This window comes from Bos taurus, unplaced genomic scaffold (assembly GCF_002263795.3).
Source record: "Bos taurus isolate L1 Dominette 01449 registration number 42190680 breed Hereford unplaced genomic scaffold, ARS-UCD2.0 Leftover_ScbfJmS_468, whole genome shotgun sequence".
NCBI classification, from domain to species: Eukaryota; Metazoa; Chordata; class Mammalia; order Artiodactyla; family Bovidae; genus Bos; species Bos taurus.
In genome coordinates, this window is record NW_020191774.1 from 13918 (window position 1) to 23204 (window position 9287).

Here is a 9287-nt window from a genome sequence, read left to right on the forward strand (position 1 = left end):
CAGATAGAGAAAGACAAATACTGTACGATCTCACTTGTATGCGGAATCTAAAAATGCCAAATGCTTGGAGGAATGTTTGTTGTTTGAGGGGGGAGGGCGCTTGGGAGGTATTGGTCGAAGGACATAAACATAAGATGACTAAGTTCTAGGGGTCTAATATATAGCATGGTGACTATAATACCATAGAGTGTTGTAATGTATACTTGAGAGTTGTTAAGAGTAGATCTTAAATGTTTTGACCACAAAAAGAAAGAAAAGGGTAATTCTATGAGCTGGAAGATGTGTGAACTAACCTTATTATGGAAATTCTTTTATAGCATACTTTGTTGTTGTTATTTAGGTGCTCAGTCATGTCTGACTCTTTGGAGACCCCATGGACTATCACCCATCCGGCTCCTCTGCCCATGGGATTTCCCAGGCAAGAATACTGGAGTGGGTTGCCATTTCCTTCTCCAGGGGATCTTACTGACCCGTGATCAAACCCGTGTCTCCTACGTTGGCAGGCTGGTTCTTTACCACTGAGCCACCTGGGAAGTTTCTAGTATATACATGTATCAAATAATTACATGGTATGCCTTGAACTTCCACAATATTATATATCAATTATATTTCAGTAAATCTGCAAACATTACAGAGTGCATCCACCACTTTAAAAAAAAGAAGAAAGCAAAGAAGGGATTTGACAGTTTGGCAGGAGCCAGCAGCTCAACCTGCCTGTCTCTCTTAGTTGACTCACTTTCCTGGTCCCTCAGTCCCCGATATCTGTTTATATCAGGTGTTGGCAAACTTTTTTCCACAAAGGCCAGGTGGTGACTGTTTCAGGCTTTGCAGGTTATACCGTCTCTGTCACAACTGCTTTCTGCCGTTTTAACAAGAAAGTAACAAAAAAAAAATTTTTTTTTTTAATGAAGAAATATAGTAGCTGTAGATAATTTGTAAACAAATAAACATGGTTGTGTTCCAATAAAACTTTATATGTAAGAACAGTTGTTGAGTCAGATTTGACCCAAGAATCATACTTGCTGTTCCTTGGTCTATTTCCAGTGGTAGACTTTGTGTTTTTTAGATGAATTTATACTTGAATAATCATTGATACTTTGGAATAAGACTGGTAAACATTTAGAACAGTATTCGTCAAACTGGCAGTTCACTGAAAGACTTGAGAACTGTGTTAAGAATGTAGATTCCTGAGTCCTGCTCCTAAAGATTCGAATACAGAATGTCTGGGAAAGAGCCTCAGTGTGTGTACTTCTGGCCCCTGGCTCTATATATATACAACAGAGTTTGAATACTGTAAGTGTATGGCTTCAATAGATAATTTTGCAAAGACATCACATGAAATAAATCTCTGTGTAATTTATTTCACCCACAGTCATAACTCCACGCCAGAACCTCTGGTTTAACGAACAGACTATCCATTCCGTCTCCAAACCTCGTGTCATTGTACCCTTTCCTGTTTTATTTAGAGGCAGACACATTTAAGTGAAAATAATCACCATCAGAATACTAATATGCCATAAGCTGATGTCAGGATATTTATTCAACAGAACGCAATTACCAGTAAAATTTTATGTTCCAAATGGCATGGCTATAATCCAGTGTAGGCTTTTTAACCCCTGGTGATTTTTGTTTCATTTGATTTGTGATGAGTGGCAACCAGGCATGGTTGCTGCGGGCTGGCAAAGCAAGAATAAAGGAGAAATAGCCCCATGGCCACTACAGGCAGCTTTCAACTGCAGTATGCCACTAAATCTCCATCACCACCGGGTGGCTCTACATGATTCCGTTGTTAATTGAATTTTTCCCCAAGTAGAATGAGGGCTTGTTTTGCATCAACACAGTTCCATTGTCTGATGATTGTTGTTGGTAATGTCAACTGAACTTAAGATATTTCAGCATCCACATGCACAGGCATCATTGCTATGATTTGGAGTAAGAGTAGGGAAATGCACAGGAGGACAGCACACAGGAGACGTGGTACTATGCTCACTACGCTGTGTGGACGAGATGGTTGGGAAGGTCTCTGCACAGACACGATAGTATCCCCTTCCCGGTGCGTCACATCCAGAGGTGCATGAGGTTGTTGTTTAGTTGCTCAGTTGTGTCCAACTCCTTTGCAACCCCATGGACTGTAGCCCGCCAGGCTCCTCTGTCCATGGGATTTTGTAGGCAAGAACACTGGAGTGTGTTGCCATTTCCTTCTCCAGGGGACCTTCCTGACCCAGGGATTGAACACTCAGACCCATGTCTCCTGCATTGGCAGGAAGATTCTTTATGGCTGAGCTACCAGGGAAGCTCCACAAAGGTATACGAGGTTGACACATTTTATTACTAGTGAGGTAGACTTTGACCATGTGTTTAAGGTGGTGTCTGTGAGGTTTCTCCAATGTAGATTTAAAGTTCAACTTTGTAATTAATAAGCATCTTGTAGGGAGATACTCCCAAGGCTTTGTGAATTAGTGAGTTGGATTTCAGGAAATATCCAAAATGAACACATTTAACTCTGTGCATATGAATGATGTATATCAGAGAAATTGATGGCTGAAAGTGGTTATCCTGTGAACGAATCTTAAAGTCCCTCATTTGAGATAGAAGGGTTCACCTAAAAGCCAGCTGAGAATATCATCTCAGATGTGGGATGACCAGCAGCCCAGCCCGTCTCCTCACCTCAGATTGCTTTATTTCTTCCTGACTGCCATTAGGATGTACCATGTATCCAGAGTTCATTGCTCTCTGATTACATTTGTGTTAGAGTAGAGGAAGAATCCATTCAAGTCTTCCTCTCCTTCCCATCCAATTAACATAATTGTAGTTTGGTGTGTCGATGTCTGTTTTTCTCCCCCTCTGCAGTGAGAGATCTGTTTTCACTAACTTGGCCCATGGGTCAAGTTAGACAGTAATGAGAGACAGTAATGAAGAAATGAGAAGAAAGGGGAAGTATCCTTGTATACTGGGCCAGTTCCTAGGCTCCCGTTTGCTACAGAATCCAGGTGAAGAGAAGAAAAGAAAGTCAGTGACACTGTTGATATACAAAACAAAGAGCTAAGAGCTGAGAAGAAAAGCAGAAAGAGCCTGATTGACTTAGAATCTTGTAGGTCATTTTGTGACTGTACCAGGAGGTGGCTCGCGGGCGAGTGGCCAGTGCTCTGCATGCTGGTGGTGAAGAAATGCGCACTCAGCAAGTGACATGTAAGCACACAAGAGCCCACGGAACGGTGCAGCTGATGCCTCTGAGAGGGTGTGCCCCCAGAGTGTGTGCCCCCAGAGCCAGGCCTCTGGGAAGAAGACCCTGTTCCAGTCACCCCTGTGTTCAGTGGCTCCTTGAACCAGGGAACCAGGGAACGCTGACAAATCTAGTATTTCTGATAGTCAGCCAGTCCTTGTAGTCAAACCCACACAGCAAAAATATTAAGATAAAAGAGGGACTTCCCTGGTGGTCCAGTAGTTAAGACTTCACCTTCCTGCGCAGCGGGTTGCAGGTTCAATGCCTGGTTGGGGAGCAAAGATTCCACATGCTTCCAGGCCGAAAAACCAGAATATAAAACAGAAGCAATATTGTAGCAAGTTCAGTAGACTTTAAAAGTGATCTATATCAAAAAATTTTTAATCACCTCACACATCAGGGCCCTTCCCCATGGGAGAAGGAGAGAACCCAACTCCTGCAGGACATTCAAGAAACTCATCTGCATGGGGACCTGACCACACCACACACCGGCTGGTTCACAGGACTTATTAGCCTATCCCAGACATCCCTGTCCCTTTAACACAGGCTGCAGGGATCAAAAGTTCCCTTTAACCCTTCTGAAAATATTAGGTAATGTCAGTGCAGGGGGATAATACTCTTTCTGCATGTCTGCCCTGGAGTGCAGCAGTTGTTGCTCTTGGGAATGATTGTGCTAATTGTAATGTCATTAACGCCAAGTACTACATGACTGCATACTTCTCTAACCAGAGAGAAGGCAAAACAGAGTGTGATGCATCTTTCTGGAGCATAAAGTTTATTAAGACTATGAAGAACCAAGGAGATGACAAGCATTATCTCCTCCCCCACCAACATGAAAGACAGAAGTGTGGGGGATGGGGGACATGCCCCAGGGCACAGTCCAGTCTCTGAAGTTTCACCTAGCAGGGGAGGAGAGGCAGCCAGGCCAGGGTGGTGCCTCTTCTGGTCGCCCAGACCACTCCAGAGCATCCTCTGAGCTGGCCAGGGTTTTGGATAGGAGGCTTTCCTGAAGGTGGTGGAGGTGCTGGATTTGAATCCCGTCATCCAGGTGGGAACATGACCAGGTCCCAGGGAGCTTGGCAGGTCATCCATTGGCTGTTTCTTTTATCACTTTAGTATTAGCCCTCTTGCTGGGAAGCCCATAGCAAAGATATTTAAATATACATCTCCAAATTCTCCCAGCCACCCCCTTCTTTTTCTGGGTGAGGCCAGAGGGAGTGACTGGGGACACATTCTCAGGCTGCCCAACAAAGGTGGAGCTTCCCACATCAGGCACCTCCGGGTGGCAGTGGGTTCCTTCTGGGACTTTACTGCTGATGTCATGGGTGCCATTGTTGTTGTAGGTGTAACAGGTGATGTGGTTGTCCTGTGTGCCATGGGTTCTGTGAGTGTTGTGAGCGACGCGGGTGCCACGGGTGACACTGGTGTCACGGTTGCCCCTGGTGTTCCATGTATCACAGTTGCCATGGGTGCCATTGTGTTGTGAATGCCCCTGGTGTCACGGTGACGTTACTAGCAAGACTATCATGGGTGCCATAGTCACCACTGGTGTCACGGGTGCCTCTGGTGTCATGCGTGAAGCAGGTGTCACTGGTGACACTGGTGTCACAGGTATCTCGGTTGCCATCGGTGTCATGTATGTTGCAGGCCCCAGTCGTGTCTTGGGTGCTCAGGGCGTCATAGGTGTGGCTGATGTCACAGGTGTGGCTGGTGTCATGGGTGCCCCTTGTGTCCTGGGGGCCACAGGCGTCATGGGTGAGGCTGGTGCTGCTGGTATCATAGCTATCATGGGTTCACTGGCGTCACAGGCATCATTGAAGTCATGGATGATGCTGGTGTCACAGGTGAGGCAGGTGTCACGGGTATTGTGGGTGCCATGAATGCCATTTGTGCTGCAGGCATCTGCGGTGTCCCAGGTGATTAGAGCATCGCAGGTGAGGTTGGTGTCACGGGTGTGGCTGGTGACAACGCAGCCCCTGGTGTCACGGGGGCCACTGGTGTCATGAGTGCCTGTGGTCCCAGGTGTTGCAGGCATCACAGGTGAGGCTGGTACCACTGGTACTGCAGCTGTCGCAGGTGCCTCTGGTGTCACGGGTGCCTCTGGTGTCATGGATGAGGCCGGTGTCACTGGTGTAACAGGTATCGTGGGTGCCACGGGTGTCATCATTGTTGCAAGCGCTGGCGGTGGCCTGGGTGCTTAGGGCGTCATAGATGAGGCTGGTATCCCAGGTGTGGCTGGTGTCACGGGTGCTGCAGGCATCACAGGTGAGGCTGGTACCTCTGGTATCGCAGCTGTCGCAGGTGCTGATGGTGTCGCAGGCATTTCTGGTGTCACAGGAATGCTGGTATCATGGGTGTGGCTGCTGTCGCGCCTGCCACAGGTGTGGCAGGTGAGCCTGGTCCCACATGTGTTCTGGCGTTTCCCAGGGTGATCGGTACCTCACGCACTGCTGGCATCGCGGGTGTTGCGGCTGGAGGGGGCTAGGCTAGGGGTGACGGTCCTCGCCTCTGGGCAGGGTCGGGGCATGGCAGGCTCTCTGGTCTTCTCCCTTGACTCCTGGTTTCCTGCTGCTGAATGGTATGACAAAATCAGTCGGGAATAAGCATGGACAGCTAAGGGCTGGCGGGAAGTGTATGTTCTTGGATACGGAGGTTGGAGGAAACAGCCGGCCTCACAATGATGGTGCGGGCCCCCTTGTAGGGTTCATTCACGTGCACGCGGTACTACCACTGAGTACGTCTATGGCCTGGATCTGGTCCCTCCACCAGCTCAGTATCATCTCACTCTTTCTGGTAATTGAATATATTAGATGGGAAGACCTGTCTACCCTGTTGGAGGCCAAAAACGATGTAACGGAGGAGGAGGCCCGAGCCCAGGAGTTGTCCTGGGTGGGAGTGCTGTTCACAGGCTGGTGGGAGTTGCTCCTCCTGGCCCATGTTCACCCATGAATGCCCAACACCATCTAACGTACCTCTCTTGGTAGGTTGAGCGTTAGCATTCTTTCTAGGAAGTCTGTTATGTCATTGGATAGGTATTTGGGCACGTGTTACTGCCCTCTAAGCACACGCTGCTGGAGCTTCCAGAAATCTTGTCCGTGGAAGGGGAGGGATCTACTTACCATGGTGTACAGGACACCGCCGAGGCTACATGCATCCACCTCTGGGCCTGTGTAAGGCATCCCCAGGAGGAGTTCTGGGGCCATGAACACGGGACTGCCGCAGAAAGTGTCTATCTTCTTTCCTGGGGGCCACTGGTTGTTAAAGACGAAGTTGGAGATCTTGACGTTGTTGTTGGCATCGAGGAAGAGGTTGCCCAGCTTCAAGTCCCTGAGCACCATGCCCCGCTGGTGGCAGTGCTGCAGAGCCGAGACCAGCTGGCGAAACGGGCCTCGGGCCTCTGCCTCTGTCTTTTGCCTCCAAGTGGGTAAAGAAATCTCCCCCGCTGAGGTACTCCATTACTATAAGCAACAGTTCCAGTAGTTTCACAATATTCGGGTGTTTGAACATTCTCATGCTCTTAAACTCTCAAAACAGTTCCTAGAGGCTGGAGTTGCTCCGTTTGTCTTGTTAATGACCTTCATGGCTTCCACTCCCCTTGTAGTATTCGCTGAAAGAGCCTCAGGCCTCAGCATCTGCGTTTAGCCTCCAAGTGGGTGAAGAAGTCTCTCCCGCTGAGGTACTCCTTTACTATAAGTAGAGTCTCCTCAATATCAATTGCTGCAGTAGTTTCACAGTATTCGGGTGGTTCCAAATTCTCAGGCTGTTAACCCCTCAAAACAGTTTCTGGCACCTGGAGAGGCTCTCTTTTGTCTTGTCTTTTGTCTCTTTTGTCTTTTGTCATCTCTGTTGCAGGCCCCAGTGGTGTCCTGTGTGCTTAGGGCGTCATAGGTGAGGCTGGTATCCCAGGTGTGGCTGGTGTCACGGGTTCTGCAGGCGTCACAGGTGAGGCTGGTACCTCTGGTATTGCAGCTGTCGCAGGTGCTGATGGTGTCGCAGGCATCTCTGGTGTCACGGGAACACTGGTATCACGAGTGTGGCTGCTGTCACGCCTGCCACAGGTGTCGCAGGTGAGGCCTGGTCCTGCACGTGTCGTGGTGGTCACCCGCATCATCAGCAGCTCACGTGCTGCTGGCATCGCGGGTGTCACAGCTGGAGGGGCTGAGCTGGGGGTCACTGTCCTCGCTTCTGGGCAGGGTTGGGGCATGGCAGGCTCTCTGGTCTTCTTCCTTGACTCCTGTTTTCCTGCTGCTGAATAGTCTCCCAAAGCCAGGCGGGAATACATGAACATGTCAGGGCTGGGTGTAGACGTATGTTCTTGACTGCTGAGGTCAGAGGAAACGGCCAGACTCACAGTGATGGTGCAGGCCCTCACCTTGGGTTCATTCATGTCACTGCCACTGCTTATGTCAAAGCCATGGATTTGGTCCCTGCACCAGCCCAGTATTGTCTCCACTGTCACCCCAGGGTGCTCTTCTCAGGCTGGTGGGAGTGGCTCCTTCTGGCCCACGTTCACCCATGGATGCTGCCAAACATCATCTAAAGTACCTCTGTTTGTAGGTGAGTGTTAGCATTATTTCTAGAAGTCTATTATCTCATTAGATATTTGGGCACATGGTACTGCCCCCTATATACACGCTGCCGCAGCTCCCAGAAATCTTGTCCCCTGAAGGGGAGGGATCCAGTTACCATGGTGTATAGGATGCCGCCAAGGCTCCACACATCCAGCTCTGGGCCTGTGTAAGGCCTCCCCAGGAAGAGTTCTGGGGCCATGAACGCAGGGCTACTGAAGAAAGTGTCTGGCTTCTTTTCTGGGGGCCTCTGGTCGCTAAGGCTAAAGTCGGAGATCTTGGTTCATTGTTGGCATCGAGGAGGAGGTTGCCCAGCTTCAAGTCCCCGTGTACCACGCCCCGCTGGTGGCAGTGCTGCAGAGCCGAGACCAGCTGGCAGAACGGGCCTCAGGCCTCCCCATCCGTCTCGCGGCCTTTGGCCTCCATGTGGGTGAACTCGTCTCCCCCGCTGAGGTACTCCATTTCTATAAACAGAGTCTCCTCAGTATCAATCAGTTCAAGAAGTTTCACAATATTTGGGTAGTTTACGATTCTTAGCCTATTAACCTCTCAAAACAGTTCCTGGAGCCTGGAGAAGCTCTGATTTGTCTTGTTAATGGGCTTGATGGCTACCACTACCATGGTCAGAACATGCCTGGCCAACTTTACTTTGGCAAAGTGGACTTCACCAATTGTGTGAAGCATCTCATAATTTTCAATATGAGCCACCTTTTTAGCAAAGATGGCCATTAGGTCCTACATCCCTAACTATAGTAACTACCAGTAAGCTATACTAATTACCTAACTATACTAACTATACCAGTAACTATACTAAGTACCGCTAAGCCCTCAAAAAGAATGCTAAGTGTTCTAACAATACTGGGTATGCTCACAGTGCTATGATGCTGTTGCTGCTAACTATTCTACTGCTCACAACTATGCTAATAGTGCTTACACTAACTATGCTAATAAACTATTAACTATACCAACTTAAGACTGAACCAAGAGAAGAACCAAGGAGTTGGCAATAACTATACCCACCCCCACCAACATGAAAGACAGAAGTGTGGGGAATGGGGGACATGCCCCAGGGCACAGTCCAGTCTCTGAAGTTTCACCCAGCAGGGGAGGAGGGGCAGCCTGGCCAGGGTGGTGCCTCTTCTCGTCGCCCAGACCACTCCAGAGCATCTTCTGAGCTGGCCAGGGTTTTGGATAGGAGGCTTTCCTGAAGGTGGTGGAGGTTCTGGATTTGAATCCCATCATCCAGGTGGGAACATGACCAGGTCCCAGGGAGCTTGGCAGGTCATCCACTGTCTGTTTCTGGTGTCACTTTATTATTAGCCCTCTTGCTGGGCAGCCCATAGAAAATATATTTAAATATACGTCTCCAAAGTCTCCCAGCCACCCCCTTCTTTTTCTGGGTGAGGCCAGAGGGAGTGACTGGGGACATATTCTCGGGTTGCCCAACAAGGGTGGAGCTTCCCGCATCAGGCACATCCAGGAGGCAGTGGGTTCCT

The 9287-nt window shown here is 49.1% G+C and overlaps 1 long non-coding RNA gene across 1 annotated transcript; it reads right to left on the minus strand.

Annotated features, from left to right (window-relative positions):
* Positions 1–3977: 3977 nt before the first annotated feature.
* LOC132344781 (uncharacterized) lies at positions 3978–8997 on the minus strand. The gene is made up of 2 exons (XR_009493746.1): positions 6343–8997; positions 3978–5794 (listed from the first exon to the last, which is right to left on the minus strand). It is a non-coding gene; the product is annotated as an uncharacterized lncRNA (long non-coding RNA).
* Positions 8998–9287: the final 290 nt, after the last annotated feature.